This window comes from Pollicipes pollicipes, unplaced genomic scaffold, assembly GCF_011947565.3.
Source record: "Pollicipes pollicipes isolate AB1234 unplaced genomic scaffold, Ppol_2.1 Scaffold_1600;HRSCAF=1878_pilon_pilon_pilon, whole genome shotgun sequence".
NCBI classification, from domain to species: domain Eukaryota; kingdom Metazoa; phylum Arthropoda; class Thecostraca; order Pollicipedomorpha; family Pollicipedidae; genus Pollicipes; species Pollicipes pollicipes.
In genome coordinates, this window is record NW_023595962.1 from 4301011 (window position 1) to 4315913 (window position 14903).

Sequence of the window (14903 nt, forward strand, 5' to 3'; positions counted from 1 at the left end):
GAGCACTCCTGGTTAACTTTTCTTATGTAACGGCATATAAAAAATTGGCCACCGTGAGCTGTGTACGTTTTGCTGTACCGCAGGTCTGCTTCTCAGCCCGGCCCGTTTAAAACGTCGCTGCAGAGTCACTGCCCGGCTAAGGATGCAACTTGTATGCGGCTTTTCACAAGTTACGAACCGTTATTCTGTAAATTTCGTCGCTCCACGACATTCAAGTCATAAATCACGTTCCATTGTTATGTTAGCCTCATGTCGGGCCAGATCGATTTTAAAGCTGATGCTTGATGTTCACTTGGTCTGTCCCAAATGTGGCAAAAATTCACCCTTTCAGAAGTAACATTCGGCTACGTTCAGCGCCCAGTCATCTTGTCGGCATCCCTTCCATGGTGGTCAGTATGGCCACAGTCTTGTTTGAACGCACTCGGGTTCCGGAAAGGTCCACATTCGTCTACAGACGACAGAGGGCGCGCCTGCAGGACCTGAGCAAGGCGGCGCCTAGAGCCACAATATGGTGTATGCTTCCAACCTACGAAAAACCCGCATTTCCTAGGGAATTTTTATTTTACAATCCTGAGTTGGAAACGTACTCGAGTTTCCTAAAAAGGGCCGTGCAATAGCCTGCGAAATCGAGATTTAATGAAACATCCGGATTTTCAAAGTCAAATAAGTAGGGCAATAGAGTGACTTCATATCACGCATTTCATGGTAGTAAAATGGACTGAAAACTCGCGTGGAAATCTTTAAGCGTTTTACCAAACCCTTGGGTTCGGAAAATATCGAAGTTCCAAAACATTTAGGGATCTTGAAAACGTACGGAATATGTGAAGAAGCGCTACAACAAACACTTACTGTCCATATTGATCCGAAAGAACTCCATGTTTAATTGGCATTCCAAATAAAATTCGTTTCATATATCAAGACAAAAAGCTTAGTCCTCTGGCGGTTTTGCTTATAAGTACTAAAACGGTCACACCATCCACCCGGCTAATATCGAAATGTCACTAGCAGAAAATGGCCAAACTGGGTCCACTTGGTCTGAACAAATATTTCGTAACATTTCAAGGCGTGTAGATTATCCAAAGCCGCATCCGGCCCGGTGGAAAGGCCCGAGGAATAACAGTGTGGCAGCAAACCTAGAAAGACCGGAGGAAGAACTGGGTCTGCCTACTTTGGATGGAGAGTTTAGAGTTTATGGAACAATATTTCCTCAGTTGATGTTTGAACACATGGCCATTCATCAAAACGCTCCAAAAATATTATTTAAATCATGGACGTCGACCTTCAGCTACGCACCTAACGTCGACCTTCAACCACGCACCAATCATGGACGTCGACCTTCAACCACGCACCAGTCATGGACGTCGACCTTCAACCACGCGCCAGTCATGGACGTCGACCTTCAGCCACGCAACTGATGCAGAACGCAACGCAGTTGCATGCCTTCCCTGAGCAAAAAAAAAAAAATAGCGAAGTGGACTCTTTGGTAGCTTTATCAAAGAACACTGCACAAATATCGTGTAAATATAAAGGGCAAACAAAAATGAGCCATAGAAGGAATTCAAAATCTGAAAATTTCCACAGAGCACAGCAGAATCAACACCTACGGTTCTGAAGGTCTTTCCGCTGTCTGATTTACACAGGTGGCGCAAAATTGTTACAAATGTCCCAAGCTGGCCTCCAAAAATTGTTCCTCTCTAATGATCGGGTAGTTCCCGAGTCCATAGTTAAATTGACAACAAGTGCAAAAATGGCACAGATTGCGTAGGGTGGGTTCTGTTTGAAAACATAATATTAGAAAACATCTCGAATGATTAACCTTAAAGCCTATTCCAACGAACAGCTTTTCCTTTAGTCGGTTTGAGAAAATATGAAGAAATCGATGGGATGTCATTCCATAGAAGTTGTCTTACTCATCATTTTCGAACTGGCCTCCGAACCGCAAGAGTGAATGCTCATTAGGATTGGTTTTTACGTCTGCATAGCGATCTGTCTTGAAGCAGCTTGCGACGTGCACGGAAAGCGCGAAGACCGGCCATCAACGAATGAGCGGGGCGTGAGTGAGGATCGGGGTCCGGGAGGGGCGGCGCGGGAGTTGGAAATGCCCGCTGACGTTCAGGATTTGTGTCAGAGACAGATCGGCAACGGCGCTTGATGGCCGAGGATGGCCGTATCTGAGAGGATTCCAGCCTGATGACAATAAGTTTTATGGACTTCAGGTGTTCCCTCCTCTTCAGTATTTGACAAGAGTAATTTGTCTCCGAAGCCGAGAACCTATGGTTCTCAGAGTCAGCTTCAATATTTGACAAGAGCAATTTGTCTCCGAAGCCGAGAACCTATGGTTCTCAGAGTCAGCTTCAATATTTGACAAGAGTAATTTGTCTCCGAAGCCGAGAACCTATGGTACTCAGAGTCAGCTTCAATATTTGACAAGAGCAATTTGTCTCCGAAGCCGAGAACCTATGGTTCTCAGAGTCAGCTTCAATATTTGACAAGAGTAATTTGTCTCCGAAGCCGAGAACCTATGGTACTCAGAGTCAGCTTCAATATTTGACAAGAGTAATTTGTCTCCGAAGCCGAGAACCTATGGTACTCAGAGTCAGCTTCAATATTTGACAAGAGCAATTTGTCTCCGAAGCCGAGAACCTATGGTTCTCAGAGTCAGCTTCAATATTTGACAAGAGTAATTTGTCTCCGAAGCCGAGAACCTATGGTTCTCAGAGTCAGCTTCAATATTTGACAAGAGTAATTTGTCTCCGAAGCCGAGAACCTATGGTTCTCAGAGTCAGATGACGTTACACCCATATTTTTTCATTCTTTATTGAAGAAGCGGGAATCACCTGCACTGTTCAGTGTAGCAAATTTTCTCTGTGTGTAAGGTCTTCAAGGGCCTGGGTCCCAGCGGTGAACGCTGAAGGCATTGGCCTCAGGATGTCGGTGACGGCATCGAAAATCATATCTCACGGAAACTGCTGGCTGCAGAGACTGGAAAAGCTCTCACACGAATGCGCACATGGTCGTTCGGAGGCCCGGGGTTGGTTGCGAATGACCATCTTTCAGAAAGGAGTATTTAAGATTATTGACAACACAATTCTTAAGCATTCTACATAGTATGGTGCGTATAACATAGCTGTAAACTCCGCACATCGACGCTCGGAACGGATGGGCATTGACAGTGGCGGAATCTCCGTCGCGAGTTCACAGGTCTTATGCTGGGTCAGTGACCTGCAGTTTACCAGGAGGTGCTGATTAAGTGACGGAACAAAGCCAACACGAGTTATACTGTCAGTGCCCGGCTTATGCCCGGTAACAGGTCTTATGCTGGGTCAGTGACCTGCAGTTTACCAGGAGGTGCTGATTAAATGACGGAACAAAGCCAACATGAGTTATACTGTCAGTGCCCGGCGCCGCAAGCGATCCGTGTTCGGAATGCGAGCGTGTGTTCGCGGAACTAATGATTTTTTCATTAGTTGACTCTAACAATGGCTAGAGCCGGCAGGAAAGCATTTGTTGACTAGATTTGTACATGTTTTACCTTACTTATACACACTTCATCTAACACTAAAAGAAGAGGACTTAACTTTTGCGGGCAGGTGTCCGGTGGGCAGGACGCTAGGGAACACATTACATTTCTCGGTCAGGGGCTGAAGAACCAATCTCCGTCCCAGATCGGGGTTCCTGACACCTGCCGGCTGCCATTCCGGTAACAGTGGGTTCGGGACCCCATGTCGATCCAGAGGCCCTCAGAGGGATGTCCCATATATAAGTTTCCTGCCTGACGAGGGAGGCCCTTTGACCGCGGCGGTCGGTCTGCGATTAATGCGGGGCCCTTCAGGAAGGCCCTCTGACAGTGACAGTCGGTCTGCGATTGATGCGGGGCCCTTCAGGAAGGCCCTCTGACAGTGACAGTCGGTCTGCGATTGATGCGGGGCCCCTCAGGAAGGCCCTCTGACAGTGACAGTCGGTCTGCGATTGATGCGGGGCCCCTCAGGAAGGCCCTCTGACAGTGACAGTCGGTCTGCGATTGATGCGGGGCCCCTCAGGAAGGCCCTCTGACAGTGAAAGTCGGTCTGCGATTGATGCGGGGCCCCTCAGGAAGGCCTCCTGACAGTGACAGTCGGTCTGTGATTGATGCGGGGCCCCTCAGGAAGGCCCTCTGACAGTGACAGTCGGTCTGCGATTGATGCGGGGCCCCTCAGGAAGGCCCTCTGACAGTGGCAGTCCGTCTGCGATCGATGCGGGGCTCCCACTGACGTAAAACGATGCTTCACCTTTGAAGAGAATCCAATGAGTAATTTAGGGTAACCAATTTGACTTATTGAGCCCCTGGACGAAACGTGCGGAAGGCCCCATTGGGTACCGGGGCCTTTGGCTGGCGTAAGGCTCTTCCCTTGTGTCATTGTGGACCCTTGCATTGAGATTTATCATGTACCTTGTCATCGTCAGAAGGTCGAGGAACACAAGATTATCTCTGACACTCGGGGTCTCGTCTGTGTCCCTGTTCCGCTCTGTCCCTGTCGTTTTCCCTGACCCCGTCCCTGTCCCTGTCCCTGTTCAGAAAACATGTCTGCGGTCGACTCGCGGCCCCGTGCCGACACACAATCCCTGGAAGGCACTGCGGGCCACTGGCGCAGGGTGCCCCTCACTGTTTAAGGCACCCTGATCAATGCAGGAGCCATTCAGTGACCGCCGTGACCAGCGGGGTCACCCAGATTGGCAAGAGGTGACGAAGCAGCTTAGGGGTCAGATTTTCGTCTGCATGAAATAGTTCGTTTGTTAAGTCTGGAATTTTGTGGTCGTGCCCAAATGTCTAGGTAAAATTACGTTCAGTCGGTGACGTTTGTCCGCGAAAACACAAAAGAAACTGTAGGCGAAAAAGAGATAATCCAAAGCAGCGCACCACGCTTCGCGTTGACAACACGCACACAACCGACACCAACCGATATGAATGCGATGTGTACTGTGTAATAAATTAAAAGCTAACCAAGGGTCAACAGCCCATCGCATTGTGTACGAGTGATGATTAAAACCCGCGTAGCCGACGACAATACTTTTTAGTTTGTGCGAAAGCGCAAACTATCGCGCACAAAACAGGCTTGAATTGGAATTTAAAACTGTTAGTCCCTGGTCTTTCAGCGAAAAAACTACCTATTCTAGACGTGTCTCGATGCACCTTTTCTGGCAGTCGTGGCACAATGAGACGGGTAACAGGCCGCTACCGTGTCTCGTCTTTTGAGCAAAAGTCAATGATGGGCTTCGGGCTGTTGCTTTGGAACATAGCATCAACGGGTCATTGACTGAATAACGCTATTTCGTCCGCTTTCACCAGGGGCATGGACAAAAAAGTGTTGCCTGTCAGTTGCTACCCACTGATGCCATAATCAAAAGTACCATTTAGAGAAAACAGCAGGGAAGAAAATGCCGAGCAATTGCTAAGTGGTCCAAAAGCCGAGTTCAAATTTTCGTTCCTTTTATCCTTCCCTGATCTTGGCCGATTTTCTAGAATCGATGCAGACAGACTGCATGTACATGGGCCCATTGTCATGACTGTAGAATTGTTCATTCGTTTCTGGCGTTCGATTTGTGACACACCCGCGCCGAAAATGTCCTGCGGCGTGCGATCGGGTACTTCCAGCATCTGTGCGGAGCTGATAGCACGGACCGCCCTGGGCGGCAAACGAAGCAGCAAAAGAATGGAGCCACGATTCAGGCCAAATGGCGCATCGCCTTGCAGTGCTAGGGAATCAGACAGTGGCTGGCAACACGCCATGGGCATCAGGTGTTTGGCAGGTGTTTGTGCCAGGGGACGGGCACAACTGAGCACCTCCGCCAAGTCCATCCTGCATTCATCGTCCAAAACTAAGGTAACCGGATTTCTGCATTCCAGGATATTTAAAGTCAACCGTGTGCAATACCAAGCAAGTCACATCGCATCTAAAGCGAACGATCCTTGAAAAAGCCGAACCCTAGCCACAGCAGTACGCGGGTCATGAGACCAGCATTGTGTGCAGCACTTGCACAATTGTATCGAAAAAATAATCATCTGGCGCATCTAAACAATTATGCTAATATAAAGCAGTACGAGGAGGAAAGCCAAAATGTTGAATGTGCGCAATGCTACATTGCAAGCCACCGTCGTCCTGATGAATTGTCAATATCTGAGCTATCGTCGGTCTGTTAGACCCAGTAAGCAATGCTCACGGTATTAATATGTGCCAAATAATAGCACAGTGCGCTCGTAGAACAGGGTCCAGTTTTATGCAGCCGGGGCATTGCGCCCGTTGGCGCCTGCCGGGGCGAGATCAGGCCGGTAGCCGGCCTGGTAACCGGCGAGACCAGGCCGGTAGCCGGCCTGGTAACCGGCGAGACCAGCCTGGTAACGGCCTGGTAACCGGCGAGACCAGGCCTGGTAACCGGCGAGACCAGGCCGGCTACTTCTTCTTGGCCCGCCAAGCCACATCGGGCACTCGCAAGGAGATCCCGGCGGTTCTCAAATCCGACGGTCCAACCAGCCTCATCGGCCTCTTCACTGCCGCGTCAGCCAACCAGCCTCGTCGGCCTCTTCACTGCCGCGTCAGCCAACCAGCCTCGTCGGCCTCTTCACTGCCGCGTCAGCCAACCAGCCTCGTCGGCCTCTTCACTGCCGCGTCAGCCAACCACCCTCATCGGCCTCTTCACTGCCGCGTCAGCCAACCAGCCTCATCGGCCTCTTCACTGCCGCGTCAGCCAACCAGCCTCATCGGCCTCTTCACTGCCGCGTCAGCAGCCTCCCAGCCCTCGAAGCGGTTACCGGAGCGGTAAGCGGAAGCGGTCGGTTACCCACAAGCCTGCGTGCTGAAAATCGAGCGGCCGGTGCCGGCGCGGCCTGGATCGGGCGTACACCGGACAGGGGGTGAGGCGGCGGCGGCGAGGCCGGCTGCCAGCTGGCGCCCTGGGCGGACGATGCGTCAGACACCTCCGCCGAGTGCCAGGCGATACCACCGCTGACCAGGGGCGCGCTCAGACCGCCAACCTAAGACGCTCGTCGCACCGACACCGACCTGCGGGCGCCATGCGGAACTCGGTTCGATCGCTTTTGGAATAGCTTGGAGGATGTGCCTGTTGGCTCGGGTCGAGTGCTCCCCTCGATGTCGAGCCGGCCTGTCCAGCACGTGACCAGCTCGACGCGTGACGCCAGCCGGGGTGTCGACCAGGCCGGGGCGTGGCACGAGCCGAGGTCGCTGGGCACGCCGCCGTCGCGAGGCCGTCCGCTCATGACGCGGCGGTTCGCGTCCGGCCGACTGTGACTGGGTATGAGTGGCAGACGACGCCCCTGCCAGCCGGTGGCGGCCACAGACGTGACCTCCTCCGGCTTCAGGTCGGCCGGGCCGGACGTCTCCGGCCAGACGCCTGTCATGTCTGCACACAAATTCGGCTTTGCGCATGCTCAGTTGGAACGTGACCTGGTGGTTTGATGTCCAGTCCCCTACGCTGAGTTGACTCAGCCAGTGCCGCTTGTTTGGCAGTCTGATTAATATTAGCCATGCACATAAGGAGACTTCACGGGCCATGGGACACAATTGGAGCCCGATTTGATCCATACTGGCCCGGGCGGGTCCTCGGATTTGATCCATACTGGCCCGGGTGGGTCCTGGGATTTGATCTATACTGGTCCGGGAGGATCCTCGGATTTGATCCATACTGGCCCGGGTGGATCCTCGGATTTGATCCATACTGGCCCGGGCGGGTCCTCGGATTTGATCCATACTGGCCCGGGTGGATCCTCGGATTTGATCCATACTGGCCTGGGTGGGTCCTCGGGTTGGGCACAGAGCTTTGGAACAAGGCATCGTATGGGTAGGGCACGAGTACGTGTTTGACGTGCGAGTATGATCTCAGGTTTTGCACTTCAAACGGTCATGGCTTTTAAATGTAAAACCTGCCACATTTTAACTATGAGGACACTAAAACCAACAGTGTGTGGAACAAACAAAGGCGAACTTCATGAAAACGCTGCTCATTTCCCGAACACATAAGTGCTCATATGCAGAATGAATGTCCAGTCTGCACGAGACCTAACCCAAAGCAAGAAGACCTACCTAACCTAGACCTAAAGCAAGAAGACCTACCTAACCTAGACCTAAAGCAAGAAGGCCTCACGTCTCAGTCGGAGCTGCGACTGTTGGTGAGGACAGAATAAAAAAGGATTATGATTCCGCCTACCATCAGTATTTTAATGAAGGCCAAATTTTGGCACGCCCAAACACACGACCGAAAGTGTGCATTAACCTTCACAGATGGCAAAGTGAATTGATTAAATAATCAAATATATCATTGCCAGTCCACGAACGCATAACAAAAGCAAGAAACCAACAACAGCTGGCATTGCTTCCTGCACCGCATAAAAGAGGCTGACAAACATGTACAAAGCTAAAAGAATGCTACTCTAGTACCTCCCATCATCTCCACAAATCACGGTGCGCCATGCGTTACACTCTTCGCGGAAATGATGTACATCATCATTGGCAACAAAATAGCGATGCATTGCTGCCATTCATTAACGTGGCCTGACGCAACCGTGTCGATTTGTGTCCTTTTGGGCGATCCACTGCCCCCCTTCCCCCCCACGTCAAATTTCGGCGGCGAATACCCTTCCCAACGCTATGAGCCTATCTACAAGCAGAACATTAAAAATGGGAGCCAAAATTATTCAAAGTTCAACTAAGTGTTTAATATTTGTGTCACAGATAAAGGAGCAAAGCAAATTGCGACATCATGCTCAGTGGATTGAACAACCCACACGTATTAAGCCAAGCGTTCTTACAGCATTTCCTGTTTTCCAGCATCCTTTATGTTTTTTTTTTATTAGGCGATGAAAATGGTTTGTTAATTCTGGTCCAGTCTTGTGCTAATGTCCGAATATGACGCATTGCCCAGCGATCTTATAAGTTCTACGAACTGAAAAAAGTTTTAGTTATTCTGCCACGACTTATGGGATAATTAAAGCGGGCATAGCAGCTTTTTACGTTTCACTCATTGTTAGATCAGGCGCGTCCGATGTGACGACGGGTGTCGCGACGACGACCGGGGGTAATCAAGAAAGAAAAAAGTGTAGTGCTCCAACAAAATGATGACAGCATGGTCTTGAAAGTGATCAAAACTATTATACTCGTTACATTTTTTGGTGCTGCACTGGCGCTACCCAGTGCCATCATTAGACGTAATTGGTACCGAGGTTTCATCAGCGCATGCTTGTGAAATTGTCCCAAGGGTGGGACCATAAACATTTAATACCACCTACTATATAATCATAATATGCCAATATATACATGTATATATACATCTTTTTAATAAGTGTTACCCATATATCTCACCCTATATATATATATATATATATATATATATATATATATATATATATATATACATATGTATGGGTGACACTCCCTAGTCGAATATTAACATGCCGGTGGAATCTTAGCACCCAAAAACGTAACAAATTCTCTACCCGCCGACGTTCAAAACAACCTCGGAAATGTTTTGCTCTGTACTTCCACCTGAATATTACATGAAACAGTTACGAATGGCCACCTAACCGATAGCGGAAATCGCCAACAATGTCTACCACTAGCTGCGTTGAACGTGCCCACCACGATCACTGCATTTCAGCCAATAGCGCGCCCTGCGGCTTCCAGCCGGGATTTCCGTGGCATGCTTTAAAAGTCGCGCACACCAGCTTATACTCGTTATTCCCGGGGCCATAGGCTTCCATCAACGTCTGCGGTCTCATGTCATCGACCCTACGTCGATTGCCGAAACCAGGTTTCGACCTTCGACGTCAAACAAAATGATAATGATGCCCAACGACAGCATCTCCCACCGAAGCGGAGGACAGCATCTTCCGCCGAAGCAGAGGACAACATCTCTCGCCGAAGCAGAGGACAACATCTCTCGCCGAAGCAGAGGACAACATCTCCCGTCGAAGCAGAGAACAACATCTCCCACCGAAGCATAGAGAGGAAATGCGTCGGAGCGGGGTGTTGCTTTTTTAGTTGAAGGGCTCCAGCTCTGTAATTTTGAGAGGGGTATTGCTTTAAGCCGGGTGGTGTACCGTTTTCATTGTATTTGGGGAAGGGGGCAATTCTAGCCGTTTTCCACCCCAGCCCCCAATCCCATCTTACAAAAATGCACCCCTGCGGTGGAGGCTTAGCGACCGTGGCACACGATAGATCCGCTACCACATTACTCCAGTGTCCAGCCCACAGCACAGCTCCAAAGTAGAAAGCGTCCGAATTCAGAGGCAGGGGATCAAAATTGTTGTTAGGTGCTCGGCAGCCCACACCAAATACGTGGCGGCACCGCTGTCTTCAAGGCATCACTGTCTTCAAGGATTTCGACCGTATTGAAACACATTGCAAACTGAAATGGGTTCTCGCGCTGCACAATGCACAAAAGTAGCATATTAGATGAAAAAACAGAACTCCAATTTCTGATTTAAGGACGGGTTTGCTTTTAGTACAAAAATCTGACCCGACATTTTTGGAAAATTTATGAGATATACATGCGTTGTTAAGGGTTTCAGAACACCAGAACATGTCTCATACAGACAACTGACATGTGCATTTTATACCAATAGCAAGTTTCAGTTCTAAATTTCATTGCCCTGCTGACCACTTGGGTGCGAGGTAGGTTAATGCGAATGGCAATCTTGGTGAGAGGTCCTTGTTTTAAAGGGAACGTTGCTTCACGTTTGAAGATACTGAAGTAAGCATCAGATGTGCTTAGACAAGCTCACTTATAACTTTCGGTATACTTTAGAAGTGGAAAAGACTGTTCTAGACACCACAACTCTTTGTTTAGCAAATCTGCCGCTCCATCCGTCATGGTTTGATTGCGTCGTCGTTCCTGCACAACGGTGAGAGCCCGTTGACGACCGATTTATCTGGAAATCACGTTCACGAGCGCCAGATATGGCGGCTCCACGATTACCTTTCCCTTGGACTTGATCACTGTATAGCTTATGGAATGGTAGGGTTTGAATGACGTCATTATGGCGTCATGAATGCCAAGATGACTGAAATACTCTCATCCATACACTTTTCCCCATTTTCCCGGGCGTGTAGCTCTGAAACTAGGCACGTATAGGTCTTAAGAACAACAGGATTGGAAACAACACCGAAAAGCCTTCAAGATGGCTATTTCGGCTCAAAACTCCATATGAATGTAGAGCACTCCCTTCAACTCTGACTGCGGCAGGGCTGTCCTCGACTGGCTCCCTCTTAGGCGATGACCGCGATTGGGGTGTGCTCGCAGTATCCCAGGACAAACGCTGCGCCAGCCAGCACCCACAGCTGCTGGATCACTGGCGTCGTTTTCCCGCAAATAGATCCTTCGGTACCTTGACCCAATCCGAGGGTACTGATTGATAGTACCCTCGATCCTCGCTCTGAGCTGTCCGGGCAGTCGTCTGGCCTCCAATCCGAGGGTACGGCCTCACTCTGAGCTGTCCGGGCAGTCGTCTGGCCCCCAGTCCGAGGGTACGGCCTCGCTCTGAGCTGTCCGGGCAGTCGTCTGGCCTTCAATCCGAGGGTACGGCCTCGCTCTGAGCTGTCCGGACAGTCGTCTGGCCTCCAATCCGAGGGTACGGCCTCGCTCTGAGCTGTCCGGACAGTTGTCTGGCCTCCAATCCGAGGGTACAGCCTCGCTCTGAGCTGTCCGGGCAGTCGTCTGGCCTCCAATCCGAGGGTACGGCCTCGCTCTGAGCTGTCCGGACAGTTGTCTGGCCTCCAATTCCGGGGAATCGGTATAGGCCTCTGCAGGCCTTCGTGCCCTGTCAAGAATCCTTACAGCAAGCGCATGGCCAAGGCCTCTGCAACGATGCCGAAAATGGAAGCTCTGCCAGTTACAGTATGCAGGGTATTCGGTCGGCGCTGATCATGGGTGATTCCATCTGACATTTGCTGCTAGAATAATGCCAGCCCTCGCGTGCGTCGGCTTTGTCCGCTGATGATATATTTTGTTTCGCTCACCCAGATTGTGGTCGCACCAACGTCCCAGTTTCTCGGTGAATGCGAGTCTGTGATGAACGTGGTTCTCACCAGCTCTCCGAATCAGATCCAACACACGGATACCGTGCTGAGTCAATGCATTGACGACCACCTAGCTACTCCTCAACGTGAATCGTAACAGAACAGCAGCAAAAAGATAGCAAGGGACATCGCCAAACGAACATGTCTATGTTCGTACAGGATCTTGTTAGCTCCTGGGCTTTAAGGACGCGCCAACGACAATGGCTAATTGCGAGTCTTCTACAGGATCGGGCCACAAGCGCCGCTGCGACGACGCATTTCTGACCAGATGACGTCATGATGGGACGTGTTTGTCGGATACAATCCAAGCTATGGCACAACGTCGCAGTGCCGTCGGGTGAGCGTAACATGCGCAAACACCGCAGCAGGGTTTTAAGGGTTTTATGCATTTTGTGGGATGAAACGCCGCGTTTTATGCATTTTGTGGGATGAAACGCCGCGTTTTATGCATATTGTGGGATGAAACGCCGCGTTTTATCCATTTTGTGGGATGAAACGCCGCGTTTTCAACCTCAATTTTCGTCTTGCACCAGACGAAACTCGTAGGCTTATTTGGTAGGCCTAGTCTTGCTAGCATGAAATGTTTTTTTGCGCCTGTCGTGCCCTGGCCATGCCAGAGTACTTATGTCGCATCCGCTTCCCAATACTGGACCGCTGTCACGTGTCTGCGGAGGAATGTGCAGCCATTCAGTGTTCTGGGGCGGCGTGCAGAGCTCGCGGCAGGCATGGACTATCAGAGTCATATCATTTATGATGGGTCGTAAACACTCCACCCCCCCCCCCCCCCCTCCCACCGCCTCGTCCGACCCCTTCCCTCTGCGGGGAAGCTTGGCCTAAACTGGCGTAAAGGGGGCTATAGTAAAGGCTACGGAAAGCACCATGAGATTGAATGTGAACCGTGGGATCGGTGGTTTGGTATTCCCAACATTTCCCAACAGCATTTTCTGCGCGCAGTTATCCTAGTTGTTTTTTTAAAGCATACTTTTATTATTGAATGACATTTTGTAATTCTAGTTATCGTGACTGCTCATCACCAAGCCAGGAACACACCATGCATTGTTAAGATCACAAAATCTATCGTAAGAGAGTAAACGTGTCATTTTCGTCTCTGATCCGCATTTGCCACCAGCGTCATGCCGCGTTTTTATCGGACCTACTGACCTTATTATTAGATCACTAAGCGATCGACGGGGTCGAATCCGATGCACATGAACAGACATGGCGTGCACAAAACCGGTCCAGCATTGACCACGATATCGTTGTTTCATGCGCGGTCCAAGAGAGAGAGAGAGAGAGAGAGAGAGAGAGAGGAGAGAGAGAGAGAGAGAGAGAGAGAGAGAGAGAGAGAGAGAGAGAGAGAGAGAGAGAGAGAGAGAGAGAGAGAGAGAGAGAGAGAGAGAGAGAGAGAGAGAGAGAGAGAGAGAGAGAGGAAGAGAGAGAGGGAGGGAGGGAGAGGGGGGACAGAGAGGGAGAGAGAGCGAGGGGGAGAGGGAGAGAAAGTGGGAGAGAGAAAGGGAGAGGGGGGGGAGACAGATAGAGGGAGAGAGAGAAAGAGCGAGAGAGAGAGAGGGAGAGAGAGAGAGAAAAGAGAGAGAGAGATAGAGAAGAGAGAGAGAGAGAGAGAGAGAGAGAGAGATAGATAGAGAGAGAGAGAGAGAGAGAGAGAGATAAGAGAGAAGAGATAGAGAGAGAGAGAAAGAGAGAGAGAGAGAGCGGAGAGAGGAGAGATAGAGAGAGAGAGAGAGAGAGAGAGAGAGAGAGAGAGAGAGAGAGAGAGAGAGACGAGAGACGAGAGAGATAGAGAGAGAGAGAGAGAGAGAGAGAGAGAGGAGAGAATCATTTTGGCGCTGGAAGTTTTAGCATCCGTCCGTATTTCAGTATCCGTTCATATCCATGTAAAGCTCAGCGGATTCCTATAGTCATCAGCACCAGTCACTGGATTTCTGCAGCACGAATGTGGGCGCGAAGCTGTTTCCTCTCTGTGGCCAGTGCGTGCTGTGAACTATCTGACTGAAAGACTGGAGATTCCTTCCCAGCGCACGTGGTTACGTCAGCTCGAAGCCTGACCCGCTCGGCCGACATAGTGCCGGTGCTGTTGGGGCGTCTCAACTGTTTCTCGCTGCGGCGATCCTTTGAGCAGTGCTGGTCCATGCCGGTCCTTAGCACTTTAGCTCGCGGTGGTCGTACGTTAGCTCGCGGTGGTCGTGCGTAGGCTCGCGGTGGTGGCACGTTAGCTCGCGTGTGGCACGCTAGCTCGCGGTGGTCGTACGTTAGCTCGCGGTGGTCGTGGTTCCCATGGACACAGCGTCACTCAGCGGGAGCCCTCAGGAGTCTGTCGCCTCGGGCCATGGCAAGCGTCTCGCTAACAGTGCCTTCCGGCCGTTCGTCGTGTTTCTCTGACCCGCAGCCAAACGAATTTCTAGGCTCTGCAACGACCTGTGACTGGTCGCGCTGGCCTGAGGCTAACATCTTCCGTATGAGCGGAATCAGCACCTTCACCCTTCACCCTTCATCCGTCAAACAAGACGCCAGGCAGGTGGCCAGTCGGCGAAGACCGCTCTTTCAAGACATCAAAAAGAGTACGAGGCGTCTGAAAAGCGTGTCTGGACGATCACCTACCTGAACTACTACAAAACCTGGCTCACGCGCCAGCAGCACGAACGCAGCTCTCCGTTCTGCTCGCACCCCTGCTCACGCTGTGTCACGACTGACCGGCCGGCCGTGGGCCCACATCGTGGCTCCGCTATCGTTCGGCCGGCGCTGGTACCGCCTGCTGATTTGTTATCAAGACGAGATAAGCCCGCGCGTCGCTCGATTTGGCGCGCGTGGTCCGGTGGG

At 50.9% G+C, this 14903-nt stretch overlaps 1 protein-coding gene across 1 annotated transcript in view; it reads right to left on the reverse strand.

Moving 5' to 3' along the window:
• LOC119090029 (uncharacterized) overlaps window positions 1–14703 on the reverse strand; it is a 32182-nt gene extending 17479 nt beyond the window's left edge. The window contains exon 1 of the mRNA XM_037212829.1: window positions 14685–14703. The gene's annotated coding sequence lies outside the window, so the exon portion shown is untranslated. The remainder of the gene's footprint in view (window positions 1–14684) is intronic.
• Window positions 14704–14903: the final 200 nt, after the last annotated feature.